The sequence below is a fragment of the Lepidochelys olivacea genome (genome assembly GCF_965140295.1).
Source record: "Lepidochelys olivacea isolate rLepOli2 genome assembly, chromosome: 1".
Classification (NCBI taxonomy): domain Eukaryota; kingdom Metazoa; phylum Chordata; order Testudines; family Cheloniidae; genus Lepidochelys; species Lepidochelys olivacea.
In genome coordinates, this window is record NC_140411.1 from 117,618,148 (window position 1) to 117,633,624 (window position 15,477).

Genomic DNA, 15,477 nt, shown 5'->3' on the forward strand with positions numbered 1-15,477 from the left:
GTTCAAACATGGTGCATTACTTCACACCCTCTATCAAACCATTGGAATTTTAGAGATCACTAATATGCATTAGAGCTGTCTGGAAATTGGAAATACTTTTTTTTCAAAAATGCAAATTTTTTCCCAGAAAAAATCTTCCAAACCAGGACAAATAAGTCAAAAATGTGATGAATATTTTTTTTTTGTGGGAAGGGATTTTCAGAAATATTTCCTTTTGGGCAAACAAATATGGAATACTTTTGCTTGCAGGCTGCTCCCCTGGAAAGCTCTCATCAACTTCATTTTCTCCCTGCAGGCAGAAAGCGAAATTGAGAAAAGCAGGCCGATGGGCAGCCCTCATTTCAATTTTCCTTACAGAGAAATAATAATAATAAAAAATTCCTGGCAAAATGTGGAAAATTTCAATTTTGCAAAGAGGCCAATTTCTGTCACAAAATCCTTCTAATGGAAAATTCCCAATCAGCTCTAAAATGTGTATCTGTATGGTCACCACATGTGCTTTTTTGCAGGCAAACACAAATGCAAAAAAGGAAAAGAAAACCATTACTTGAATGTTTTGGTTGTTCAGTGCAATATGATAACTGCAATACAGTAATTGTGATGGAGTTGCGATGGCACCCTAGAATTCACAATCCCTCTATGTTTTACTTTAATTAACAGTCCAAAAGTTATTACGTTTAACGTAACTGACTAACGTATTAAATTCCTACTTAGATTAGCACATCTTCAACATGTCATTAGCATTCATGATTCTCCAGTCCAAGGTGCTGCTGTTTCACTCTCTATGCAGAGGCTCCCCCCACATAAGCCTTTCTCATTTTTTAAGCCCCAATTAAGCCTATTTTCAGGCTTAAGTGATGAACAGGTCTTGTGTGGGCACATTGCACAGGAGGGAAATTCACACTCTCTGAACATAACACAGGGGGGTACTAGCTGGATCAAGACCACAGTGCAAAGGTACTATATATCGTCATTATGGCGATGAGGGGATCAAATATTACTTTTTGTCCCATAGTCAAAATATTTTAATAGATAATTTTCTGCCTAGAAGGACATTTTATTGAAATGAGGAATTTTTTCCCTCTAAATTGTGTGCTGACCCTATCTCTCATTGATTGAATAAGATGAAAACAAATGAAAAAAGGAAACCTACATAAAACTATGTTATGAGAGAAAGAAAATTAGCAAATGGAGATGGTCACACTGCTTGTATGCTAAACCCCTTTCACATTCCCTTTGTCTGTCTTGTCTATTTAGATTGTAACCTCTTCAGGCCAGGAACCTTCTGTTACTCTGTATTGTTATTGGCACAATGAGCCCTGTTCGTGGTTGGTCCTTAGGTACTGTCATAACATCAACAACAACAAAAACTCCTTTTTAGAAACTTAAACCTAAAGGCAGAGATTTTCAGAGGAACTACTGCATGATTCCCATTGAATTTCATTCATAACACGGCACCTACCCGCTTTGGGCTACTGTCAGAATCCTAGTCACATTAGTTATTTTTTTGCTGGTCTGTACTGTTTTAAATTCATCTCTCTTATTTCTAGGCTGATCTATTTGTTTACATGCATTTCCTTATTTCAGAATTGTCCTGGCCACCCACTCCTATCTAGTGTAGGCAAATTTAGTACCCAGAATATTATTCTGTATATTTTCAACTGATTTTCGTGATATTTGAAAATACATAGAATATTTATGTCAGTCAACATTATCATGATATCCCTTATAGAAATACTCATCTTATGGACATTAACACTTGCTTAAGGTATAGTGAAATGCAAATGTGACTGCCACCATCTTCTCAACATACCAGGGATTGAACTGGGGACTGCCAGAACTAAAAATATAAGGGGCTAAAGCTTGAACTAATGCTTTGAAGCTGGGGTAACAATTCCTAGCCTTGCACAGAAGAGGACCTCTAACTCACTGCCAGTGGGTTATAACGGTGGCTCTCTACCTTTTCCAGACTACTGTATTCCTTTCAGGAGTCTGATTTGTCTTGCATACTTCCTAGTTTCATTTCACTTAAAAACAACTTGCTTCCAAAATCAGACATAAAAATACCAAAGTGTCATAGCACACTATTACTGCAAAATTGTTGACTTTCTCATTTTTACCATATAATTATAAAATAAATCAATTGGAATATAAATATTGTACTCACATTTCAGTGTATAGTATATAGAACACTACAAACAAGTCATTGTCTGTATGAAATTTTAGTTTGCACGGACTTTGCCAGTGCATATTATTTAGCCTGTTGTAAAACTAGGCAAATATCTACGAGTTGACATACCCCCGGAAGACCTCTGTGTACCCGCCCCCCCCGAGGTATGTGTACCCCTAGTTGAGAACCACTGAGTTATACAACATTTTTTGCTTTTTTAAATATTTTGGGAAAAAAAAGAAAGGCACAGAAGTGCTGACTTTTGCACACATCTGCTTGTGGCAACACAAACTACCTTCATGTTTATTCTGTGAGACTATTCCCTACTCTTATGCATCTCCTCATTACATTTCAGGGTCAGAAGAAAACTATCCCAAACAGCCACTCACACTGAGGAAAGCAGTGATGATGCAGAAGCCATGTTTTTTCTTTCAGTTGCTGTTATAGAGTGTTTGATAAATATCAGGCTGCATTTTAGCATAATACTCGAGAGCTGAATATAGCATACAGATTGAGAAGACCAATTAATATGACTGACATCTCACCAACACAATAGATTTTTGGTAGGAGGAGAATAGGATGACTTCACTGGAGCCATGTGCCAGCTGCTCAGTGAATAGGTCACAGGCATAAGAAAGATAGCTTTCCTGTTGAAAATGTTGGTTGCATTGCTCATTCATCATTCACAGTCCTGTATTCTGTAAAGGGAGAGATAGGTGAAGCAGTCAAAGGAAGTCAGAACTGACTCCTGCTTTCCAATGAAGTCATAATCCTGTTTGAATTACATCAGTCACTTGCAATTTTACTGATTATGATGTTCAACGTCAGCACTGTTCCTTCAGTTCAGCACCAAATAAGCTCCATTGTGTTGACATACTATACAGTGGGATACGCATTCATTTTATGGTTACATTGTTATGCAATATAAGATATCATGAACATATGTTGTAGAATGTCACACACACTGCTTGTTGGGAATATATTGTATAGAAAAAGAAATATATAAGCCAATGTCCTGGCTGCTTGAAGAGAGGGGAAGGGATCTGCTTTGCACTCTGTCTGTTCTCTCACAAGAAGAGTAAAAGGAGCTTGTATCAGATCTGTGGCTTCCAAAAAAGCCACATGCAGCTCTAGAATCACAAGCTGGATAGCTCTGATTTAGACAGTGCTTTCATCTGCAAGGATCCCCAAATGCTTCACGAATCATTACATCCACCACTGAAGTGCAGCCACCTATGGAGTGAAACTTGGCAGCTGTTTAACAGCACCCATAAATCCCACACAATAGTTTAGGGAAATAATTGAGAAAGAATACTGCAGGTAGGAGTTAGGGCAGTAGAATGTAATTATGTAAACCAGACTCACACATCAGAGAGATGCAGATCATCCTAAACAAGTGTCAATGATAACTTTTCACAACACTACACATCATATATTTTGATATACCATTGTCATGGAGTTCACTCCAGAGTGGGACCTTCTGCTGGCCATCTCGGGGATAGCTCTCTTACCCAGCACGCCCTCTCCTGCTGGTGCCTCTCCTGCTGCCTTCTCTGCCTGCAAACCCATCTCAGCACCAGAACCACAGCATCTTTTCATGACTTAGCCCTCCCTCCATGTCACCATCCATGTTTTCCCCTTCTGGGGAGAGGGGTGAACTGGGCCCACCCATTACTCTGGGTCCCAGCCCAGGGTCCCTGTAGATAGCAGCCTCCTGCTGCCTCTCCTTAATGTCTCTGCCAATACTGCTTCAATTCCCTGGCCCACTTCCCCGTGACTCCAGCACCTTCTTCTCCCTCTTCTCAGGGTCTCCAGCCCGCAGTCCTAGTAGCCAGCTAGGAGCTCCCTTTTGCTCCCCCAGTCCCTAACAGCAACTGCTCTGTCCAAAGTGCTACCTTCCTGCAGCCCGCTAGGAACACAGTCCTCTCTCCTTGGGCACCCTGCAGCCTGTCTCTGGCCCTGCAGCTTCTTTTATGTAAGGCCAAGGGGCCCCGATTGGCTGCTCCCTGTGCAGCCTCCCTACGCTGCTTTTAACCCCTTCCTTTCTGGTGTGAAACACACCAGCACAACCATGTATGTTTCAGAGAAAATTATTTTATAAATCTTGTGGAGGATTTTTGTTTTCATTATTATTTGAATGGGACTATTTGTGTGTCATTCCACCTGCAGAGACAGGTGTCTTAGTTATCATGAATTAAATTGAACAGGGCTTAGAGAGAGCCAGTAACTTCCCTGCCCTCCGCCCCACACACATACTCTATCCCTGAAACACTCACACGACCTAATTTAACATCTCTGTACACAAAACTCAATATTCTAAATACCAGATATCTCCAGACCTTCCACAGCTAGAAGCAGGTGCTGTGACACTGAGAAATCTGGAATCTCCTCTTTTCCACAGAAACAAAATCCCATTTCTACCCCTTAAGGACAATGACATAATGGACTTCAAGGTTATGATACTTTTACATACAGAAAAGGTCTACCACTCCATGACTTAATATGCTGCCCACTCTGGGCCTCGAACAGATGTAATTTTTGAGGGAAATTCTGCAAATAAGACAAAAAGGAGGAGGAACCATTACTACGGTAGGTTTCTTTTATTTAAAAAAATGGCTGCTGTTCGAAGTTCCTCAGGGAATTGAAATGTTGGAATACACTCAGGTGTAGGGTTTCTCTCACCCCTGAGACACATAATGCAAGGAATTAATACAAATAAAACATATTTACTATATTTTGAGATAAATTAGTTCACAGAGGGAAGCTGCATAGCTTTCTGGTGATGGCTTCTCACAGCATAAACAATGAGTTAGATGTTGGGTAAGCAATATAGCCACCCTATCACGGCAGCAGCTTCCAGAGATGTCAAGCACATCCACCCACCATCAAGACAATAAAAAGAGCTGTCCATGACCAGATGGCATGCTGATTGTTCTTGAGCTTCATAGAGGCTAGATGGGAAGCTCAGGAAGCCCCAATTAAACCACCCATGGCCACAATCTATCCCGTGAGAATGAAGAAGAATCTTTCGGGTCATATGCTTGTTCTGAGGGGCATGTGTGAGCTGATCCGAAGAGACCAGGGGATGTGGATCTAAGCTACCTATTTGGCCAGAAATGTGACATTCATCCAAAATATAGTCCTGTGTAGCCTGTTGCTTAGAAAGGTTGTATCTGATGTACTGTCTGAGAGGCTCAACTATTTCAGAAAAGGGGCATCTTTACTTAAGCCAGCAATTTTTTATGTGGCATTGAGATTGAATTGTGAGGTCAGCTGTCTTGGTAGTTGTCCACGTGCAGTAATGTGACCAGTATCCTGACTTCACGCCTAATTGCTGAGAGACCAATTCCAGCCAGGCCCGGAAGTTTGGAGACTGGAGTTTCAGTCCTTTGAACAGGGCCAAAGCAAAATCAGCTAGTGTCTAAAACATGCAACTTGGTATGCATGCAGCCCTCATTGAAAACCAGTGCCTTTGCACAGTTTGGGGGTTTTATTTTTAAATCACATCTCAGCATGCTCAGTGGTTTTAGCTAAGATTTTAGCAGAGCCTAATAAGGCTCATCCCATTTTGTAAAAACAATGCCCATTGTCTCTGCACAGTCTGACAGGAGTTGCTGCTTAGGCAATTTGCATGGGGTGAATGTAAATATCTCATTGAAACTAGAGACTGGTACAAGCCTCATAATTCATATCTTCGTTTTGAACCCATACACCCTTACTGTGAAAGAGCTGTTTGGATGTTTGGTTCAGCCTATTACCAAGATAGGAGTCGTTTTCAGAATTGTAGATATAGATGAGTTTGAAATTTTGAACATCCCCAAAGTTTTCTTTAGGTAAGTGGTTTTAGCTCAGGCCCATCTCTAATTGAAACACTTACAACAAAAATGTCCAAATACTCCATTAAGGCAAGTAAAATGTCATTAGTGTGGATTTTTTTTCTTTCATTAACTTCATCATAAAAGTAAAGGGTGGGCGAATAGATTTTGTTCCTGGGCTGGTAAAATTTTATAACAGTTTTGCAAGGCTGTTTTCTCCAGATAAAGAAGAACAGCAGCAAAAGAGGAAACTTATTGTTCCACATTTCATTGGCCTGAGAAAGCTGTGAACTGCAGAACCTAACTAGGACCATTAAACACCAACATCAATAAGCAAAGGTAATTAAAAAAATCTTTTTAAAAAAGCCTGGAAATGAAATGAAAAATGTACACTAGTTAAATATATTGTGTAATTGCTGTTTACAGTATGTTGTCAAAATGCCACATACTGGGTGTGTGTTATGTGGTGATGCTGTTGGACGGTAACATTTTTCCTTTTACCTGATTTTATTTAGGATTACTTCAATGCAACTTAACATTGCACTAATTTGGCTTTTTGCATTTAGTATATTTATTTTATTTTATATATATCTCCTTCCTCCAAATTGACCATAAATACACAATAGCTAACTTTGTGTAGTGCAGTAATGTTGATGTATGACAGGTGTTTTTATTATTATGCATTTATATTGTTAAGAGAAGTGACATGTGTGATGAATCTTTGACTTTTAATTAATAACTTAAATAGGTAAATTAAATTGACTAATTTATTCCTACTCCACAAAAACAATTATTTGGCATTTGCTGGTGCCTTTTTATAAACGGTTGAATGTAATGCTAATAAAATAATAGTGTCTGGTTGGTGCATCAGGCAATGGAACTACATAATTTGCCAAAGGGACAGGTGCTAACAAGTGTTTTGTTTTTCTTTGACAGAGTGGTTACTGTGCAATGAATATTTGACCTTTGAGTTAAAGTTTTTGTTTATAATATAATGTTGATAATATTGTGTGAGCAGATTTGCCTGGGCTGCTGAAAAAAAGCGGCAAATTTTTTCTTTTTTAATTTTGAAAGAAACAGTACAAAAATAAGAGAGATGCCCACTCCTTTGTATTTTAAAGGTTATAAGCATTAGACTGCTGTGCTTTACACACACACACACACACATACACATATGCACATTTACTCACAGGTAGCAAGGCATTATGCACTGAGTGCCATCCATCCAAAAACTAGGCTTTGTCATGACCTGCATACAGTTGAGCACCAGGGAAGCCATGAGCAGCCTGTCCCTCTGATTATATGGTCTGTGGAGAACAAGGGATTTAAAAGAAATGGAGCCAACATTAGCTGTTGGTTTAAGTAGAATTGGTTGGCTATTGCCAGAATTTACAATACAAAGGGACGTCCATTGCCTGCATTTGAAATATAATGGGGTCTTGCCAAAAAGCATGATTGGCCTGAGTCAGAGCTCCTTAGTACTATTTCTGGGAAAGGCACTTTTCAAAGGAGGGACTGGGGTTATTGTACACAGTGTAATTACAATGTGTGGCTAAGTACTAAATCCTTCTTTCCACAAAAAGCCACGAACAAAGCTGGCTGAATGGCTGCTATCTACTCTTCTGTCTGACTTGTAAAATGTGAATAAACCTTTTCCAAGCTTGACACTAATCACAGCATTCTATCCTTCTCAGTGCCTTGAAGATCCATGGGAAATGGAAAGGAGACAATACTACATGATACTTCTTTATTACAAAACCATGGTAGGGACTCCATCATACAAGTATAAAACACTTTTTATGATCAGCCTGATTTTTGACTCCTCCTCCTGACTTCCACAAGTGTCTTTCCCACTTCAACTATGTGCTCTCCTGTCAAAGAAAATGTTTTGGGAGGGGGGAAGAAGGGGCAGAGTTTGAGGAAGATTTGACCCATCCTTTATGAGGTATAATATTAAATAATAAATAATAACAATTAGAATAATTATATATCTACATTTTGCACTGTCTGTCTCAAGACCAGAGTGTTCTAGGAAGCTGAACTACCAAGTGTGATGACTAATGACAACAAAAGTAGACAAAGTGCAAAAAAAAATGATCATTTTGTTAAATTTCTTTTTACATATTTTCAATGAAATTAGAAATAATCAACTATCAAAATTTTGAAACTTAAAAATAATCTACCAGCTCTGTAATATTAGAAAAACACATCACAAAGGTGTGAAAATGTCATCAAAACTTTCTAGGTGATGGTCAGAAACTAAAAATATTCATAAAAGTTATTGAAAGTTTGAATTTTGGAAAATTTTGATCAGCTGTGGTCATGACACTCATATTTTTTCCCCTTCATGTGTTTAAGCAGCTCTGCTGGAATCTCAGGCATTCAGCTGCAGTGGGAGGGGCAAGCAGCAAATTCCTCTGCTATATCTCCTCCTGGGCACTTAGGACCTTTGTGATGTTTGTAAGCAGGCAGCCAGTCTCTCTCTCTTCCTCCTCTCTCAAGGTATATCTACAGTACGAAATTATTTCAAAATTATACTATTCAAATTTTCGGAAGCTATTTTATACATTTGGTCTTCTGTGTCCCCACTAAAGCATGTGAATTCGGTGGAGTGCGTTCACAGTTCCAAGGCTAGCATTGAATGTCAGAGTGGTGCACTGTGGGTAGCTATCCCACAGTTGCTGCAGTCCCCGCCGCCCATTGGAATTCTGGGTTAAGCTCCCAGTGCATGATGGGGCAAAAACATTCTCGTGGGTGTTTCTGGGTGTGTGTCATCAGTTGCTCCTGCCTTCGTGAAAGCTACAATTGTTTCATGCCTTTTTGGAGTGCAGATGCCATACTGCTTTCAGCAGATGGTGCACCGCTGCTCTCCTGCTACTATGAATACACCTCTCATTTCCTCTCATCTTCCTATGTAATCTCTACTATATACTCTTTCTCTTCCTCATCGAATGCTTCCGCTGCCAACTCTGCTTGGCCATCGTGAACCGAGCAGCACAGCTTCCGCCTCTAACTCTGCTCTCCCACTATTGCCACACTTCCCAGCTTCTCCATGTTGACTGTCCTGGGCTCCCACCTCCGTGAAAGCTACAGAAGACAACCATTTCCCACCTTTTTTCGGCTATCATGAACCAAACAGCACCTCTTCCGCTGCCACTCTGCTCTCCTACATTTCGCGCCCTTTTTCCAGGATTACCCATGCAGGCACCACAGCCATGGAGCTTGATCAGATCTCCGCTGAAGTTTTGACCATTGTAAATACCTTGCACATTATCAAGCAGTATGTGCAGTATCTGCAAAACCGGGTGAGGAAGCAATGACAGCACGATTACAATAGTGATGAGGACATGGACACAGATGTTCCTAGAAGCATGGCATGTGGCAATTGGGAGATCATGGTGGTGTTGGGCCAGGTTCATGCCGTGATTCTGGGCCCAGGAAACAAGCACAGACTGGTGGGACCGCATAGTGTTGCAGATATGGGATGATTCCCAGTGGCTGAGGAACTTTCGTATGCATAGGGCCACTTTCATGGAACTTTGTGACTTGCTGTCCCCTGCCCTGAAATGCAAAGATACCAAAATGAGAGCCGCCCTCACAGTTGAGAAGTGAGTGGTCATGGCCCTGTGGAAGCTTGTAACGCCTGACAGCTATCGGTCAGTTGGGAATCAGTTTGGAGTGGGCAAATCTATCGTGGGGGCTGCTGTGCTGCAAGTAGCCAATGCAATCATCGACCAGCTGCTATCAAGGGTAGTGACTTTGGGAAATGTGCATGGATTTAATGTGCTGGGGTTCCCTAACTGCTGCTGGGCGATAGATGGAACGCATATCCCTATCTTGTCCCCGGAACACCAGGGTGGCCAGTACATAAACTGCAAGGGGTACTTTTCCATGGTGCTGCAAGCACTGGTGGATCACAAGGGACGTTTCATCAGCGTGGGATGGCCGGGAAAGGTGCATGACACTTGCATCTTCAGGAACTCTGGTCTGTTTGAACAGCTGCAGGAAGGAACTTATTTCCCAGACCAGAAAATTACTGTTGTGGATGTTGAAATGCCTATAGTTATCCTCGGGGACGCAGCCTACCCCTTAATGCCATGGATCATGAATCCGTACACAGGCACCCTGGACAGTAGTATGAGCAAGTGCAGAATGGTGGCAGAATGTGCTTTTGGATGTTTGAAAGCATGCTAGTGCAGTTTACTGACTCAGTTAGATCTCAGCACAACCAATATTCCAATTGTAATTGCTGCTTGTTGTGTGCTCCACAATATCTGTGAGAATAAGGGGGAGACATTTATGGTGGGATGGGAGGTTGAGGCAACTCACCTGGTGGCCAGTTTCACACAGCCAGACAACAGGGCGATTAGAAGAGCGCAGCAGGGCGTGCTACACATCAGAGAAGCTTTGAAAGCCAGTTTCATGACTGGCCAGGGTACGGTGTGACAGTTGTGCTTGTTTCTCTTAAAGTTACCCGCCCCCTATATATAAGAAAGGAAATAAAGTCACAATTGTTTAAAAACCGTTCTTTATTATTTGTGCACAAAACATTGAGAGAAATCAGAAGCCAGATGGGGGAGGGGTGGTATTGGGTTAGGGGGGTGGTGGAAGAGGGAAAGACAAGTCCAGAAACCAAATTAAAATTTAGGATATGTCAGCTTTCTGCTGCTTGTGCAGTCCTCTGGGGTTGACTGTGTGGGTCCCCATAGCCTTCCCCCCGCGTGTTCTTGGGCGTCTGGGTGAGGAGACTATGGAACTTGGGGAGGAGGGAGGGTGGTTATTCAGGGGCTGCAGTGGCAGTCTGTGGTCTTGCTGCCTTTCCCACATTAGATCCACCATACAGCAGAGCATGTCAATTTGCTCCCCCATGAGCTTGACCACAGCATCCTGCCTGCTCTCATCGCGCACGTCCCTCCTCTCTTCATATTCATGTAACACTTTAAGGGCCTCCACAATTGTCTGCCTCCACGTATTCAGCTGGGCCCTATCAGTGCGGGAGGACTGCATGAGCTTGGCAAACATTTTCATCCCGAGTTCATTTTTTCCGCCTTCTAATCTGGACCAGCCTCTGGGATGGAGTAGATAGGGGCCGCATTGAAACATTTGCACCTGCTGTGGGAGGAGAAAAATGGAGGGTAGTATTTTAAAAGATACATTTTAGAGAATAAAGGGGACACTCTTTCTCAGTGAAACAGGCAATTCATAGTACTCAGCACATGTTCTCTCTGTACAAGGTCTCTTTTTGCCTCTTATGCTGAAGTGCCTGCCACTTTGGTGTGAGTAAGCCATCACATGCGGCCGAGCAACAGTATTCAGCTTGCAGGCAGCCATGGTAAGCTCTAGGGTCACGCTTGGTTCTGCTTCTTCTGCATTCATTTCAATCCTTTCAAACTGCAGGGCCCCCTTTCCCATAGCAAGCAATGCCTGGTGGGTTTGCCCTATAAAAGGAGGGCCTGCGGGCTCTCTGGGATGATCGCTTCACACAACACCCGCTCCCTCCCCCCCTCCCCCACACCACATGGCTCCGATGAGGCTCTGAGCAGGGATGAGCCCTTTAACCTAAATGCGAACAGCCCAGCATGGCTGGGTTTCCCCCCACCCTGCACTGCGTGGCTCCGGTTATGCTCTCACCAGAAGTGTCTTCTCCAGGATCATGGTCCAGGAGCATGCCTTGGGAGTGCATGGAGGCTATTGGTTCCAGCGTTAAGAATAGTTCCTGGCTAGGGGGGAAAACAGATTCCCCACTTGCCGCCTGTGCACTGTCCTCCTCCTCCAAAAACTCATCCTCCTCGCTCTGTGCTACTCCCCCGTTGCAGGTGTCCATGGACAGTGGTTGGGTAGTGGTGGCGTCACCCCCCATAATTGCATGCAGCTCACGGTAGAAGCGGCATGTTTGGGGCTGTGACCCAGAGCGCCTGTTCACCTCCCTGGCTTTTTGGTACGCTTGCTTGAGCTCCTTGATTTTTGTATGACACTGCTCTGTGTCCCTGGAGTATCCTCTTTCCATCATAGCCCTGGAGACTTTAGCGTACATATTTGCGTTTCTTTTTTTGGAACGTAGTTCTGCCATAACAGATTCATCTCCCCCACATGTGATGAGATCCAGTACCTCCCGTTTGGACCATGCTGGAGCTCGTCTGCAAATCCAGGACTGCGTGATCTCTTGTGATGGTGGACTCTGCATGGTCGTCTGTGATGGTGGACTGTGCTGATGGTCACCTGTGCCGATGGTGACCAAACAGGGAAATTCAAAAGTTCCCAGGGCTTTTACTGCCTACCTGGCTAGTGTATCAGAGTTGAGAGTGTTATCCAGAGCCGTCACAAAGGAGCATTCTGGGATAGTTCCTGGAGGTCAATAACATCGAATTGCGTCCATAGTACCTGTAACCCAGAACTACGATCTTGATTTTAGCGCTACTCCACTTGCCGAGGTGGAGTACAGAAATCGGATTAAAGAGCCCTTTAAATTGAAAAAACTAGTTTGGTCGTGTGGATGGAATCAGTTTTATTTCAAAGTAACTTGCCTAATTCCGAAATAACCGCGTACTGTAGACCAGGCCTTTGTGGCACTGGTTCCCCTCCAGCAGGGGGCAGAACAGTATAGAAGGCATGGAGAGAGCGAGGAAGAAGGCAGCCAGCAAGACTCACAGGTAGGGCCTAAAATCACCCTTCCACCCTCGTTGCCACAGTAAGTATGCAGCCAGACTGTAATCACCCTCCTGAGGGGACACTGGAGGAGAAATCTAGTTAAAAGCTTTACAAATACTAATTAGTCAGGAAGACACTCCTTAAATAGGCACTCTAGTTTTTGACCTGGGGCCCAAATGCATGATCTCCACATTTCGCCACATCCCTACTGTTGGGAACACTGGGGCATGGCCACTAGGTAACTCGAGGGGATGGAAGACCACAAGTGTCGATGAAGCCCCCTCGCACTAGGCCCCGGTGTCCTTGCCCCCCCCCCCCCGCCTGGAGGCACTCGCAGCAGCTCTGTGTGCTAGGCCCAAGTGTCCTTGGCCCCCCCCCCCCCCCCCCCGCCTGGAGGCACACACAGCAGTTATGCTGAGAATCTGCAACTGTATGTTGCAGAGTCAGACTGCCTGAAACTAAGCAAGGCCAAACAGGGGAGACATGGAGACGTAAGTGAGAGTCACAAAGGCAACTTTGAAGTCTGGGTCTCCCAGTCACTGGAACAACTTAAGTATATTGTTTGTTTTTTTTAAATCATATCTATAGTTTGCAAATTCCATTTTAAGTAGACAAAGTCCTAATAGGTCCAGAACATGCTGAACATTCATCAAAAACAAAATTAGAATAGGATTCTGTACCACAAAAACAAATTAAAGCCATCTGCCAATTCTGTAAAATATTTCATTTAAAGATCTTATAATTTTTCTTGTAATCTGAGTATAAAAGACAAACTAACCCTTAAACAACCTTTTTTTTTTTTTGATGTGTTTAGTAGGCATCATATTTTCTAGTAACTCCTAACCATCCGAGAACTATCTCCTAGCTGACGTTTTGCTTCAAAGAGAACATTGGTAACATGTTTGCAGGGAAGGGCCACAATTTTTGTATTATTTATTAGTTTGTTTTAGGTCACCGGAGAGCTTCTGAAAGACACCTTTTCCCTTTTATCTTATAAACCGTCAGAGAGTTCTCAAGTAAGCACAATTTACAGTTTGTCATCCTAAAATAAAATCAAGATATATTCCTAAATTGATAGAAATTGCATAGCACCAAATGAGAAATAGGGATTTTTTATTCTCATTTATACATGCCAGTCTCTATGTCTATAAACATATGTTTGCACATACTGTGTATTGATAGATTAACATATAAAATTACAATATTGCATTTGCAACACTATACTTAACGGTGTGTCTGCATTTTTACTTCAGGGTTTATATCTCAGCCATAAAAATTGTCTGTAGGCTGAAACTTGGCATAGATTGTCAAGCTAGGATTTTTCTATTTCTTTATTTTTGCAAAATTAGAAGAAAATTTCCAGGGAACAGCCTCTCTCTCCCCATCATTTCCTTACTCCCTTGCAGAGTCAAAAGAGGCTTGGGGACAGATCCTGAATGGTGTCAATTGGCATAGCTGAATTGAATTCCATGGAGCTATGGTAATTTTCACCAGCCCTCTGTGTTTGGAAATAAAGTGTTGCAATCTACTAGCCATTAAAGTGGAATACATCATTTATCTATTTTTTTATCATTTAAAGAACACATTATTTCCTTTAAATAATCATCATTGTGCATGAATGGACAGCTTTGCTTACACAAAAATCCATACTGAATTTTAGCACAAAATATTAGGATAAATTGAGTAAGGAGAAAAACTTGGAGGAGTAAGTTGGGAGTAAATTGTAAAGTATTAGGAGTAAATTGAGTAAGGAGAAAAGGAGGTCATCCCTGACCCCCCAGTAGTTGCTTTCTGTGTTTGGGAGCCATGCAAGGAGTTTGAAGAGGAGGGATCATAACCCCAACAGACTCTGTGGATGCACAGCCATTCTGAGGAGGGGAATACAGCCAATAGCAGGAATATGCTCCAAGGAAACATTACACATATTCCTGCATTGGTAGGGTGGTTGGGAAGCCTGTAAAGCAACAGGTTTCTGTTGTCTCCCATAACCAGCCCATGCCTCCCCTCCTGTGCCTTGTGCATCATCTTTCTGCCCCCTGCTTCCATGGAAAAGGGGCTAGATTTGCCCCTTTACTGCATATATGTGAAAATAATACCAGCCTCAAACTGACACGGTTGCTCAGATCAATGCTTTGCATAGTTCAACTGCTACCTCCAATTTGCTAACTTTACATGTTAGCATTTATACTAATAGAGCTTAATAGTTTAAAAGGAAACAGTGTGGCCTATTGGGTGAAACCCTGACTTTGAAAACATCACAAAGTGCAATGCAGATTTACTCAGAAGTACATAGAAAAAAGCTGTTGAGGACAGTTAGGCACAGAACACATATTTCTGACATGACTGTTTTTGTACACATATGTCGTCAGCCGGTAAACAATAAATGTATGTAAATACTGTACATAGAACACATATAAATAATCAGTATACCCGGCATGATAAATTCTACCCTCTGCTAATGGATGTGGGCCCGGGGAGTGGAGACTGAGTCTCCCCCTGTATCAGGTGGTAGGCAGAATCGCAGAATCCTACCATAGCTCAGAAGAGTGGGACAGAGAGGAGCCATGCCTGCTGATAGCGGGGGGCAGAGTGAGGGCAGCTGGCTTCAGCAGTGTTACTGAGCCGCTTAGTCCGTGTGAGCTTGCTCAGTGCAAGCCAAGCAGCATGTGTTGCCTCTGGAGTGGGAGATAGCTAGAACATGTTACTTTTCCCCATAAAGTGTGATCTGATGCAAAAGGTGATGAGTACAGCCTCATAGCAGGTTAGTGCATATGCTGCAGTATGTATTGGCCGAGAACAGAACAGGATGCACTTCGCTCCTGTTCAGAAGCAAAGCACAGTGTG

General features: G+C 42.5%; 1 long non-coding RNA gene across 3 annotated transcripts in view; it reads right to left on the reverse strand.

The window, feature by feature from the left end:
• Window positions 1-15,477, reverse strand: part of LOC311514932 — a 198,704-nt gene that overhangs the window by 61,712 nt on the left and 121,515 nt on the right. Inside the window, exon 6 of one of the 3 annotated variants that reach the window (XR_014709985.1) lies at window positions 10,574-11,097. The exons of the other annotated variants lie outside the window; for them this stretch is intronic. This is a non-coding gene — a long non-coding RNA (uncharacterized lncRNA). Of the gene's footprint in view, window positions 1-10,573; window positions 11,098-15,477 lie in introns of those variants that run through there. 3 annotated transcript variants of the gene reach the window in all.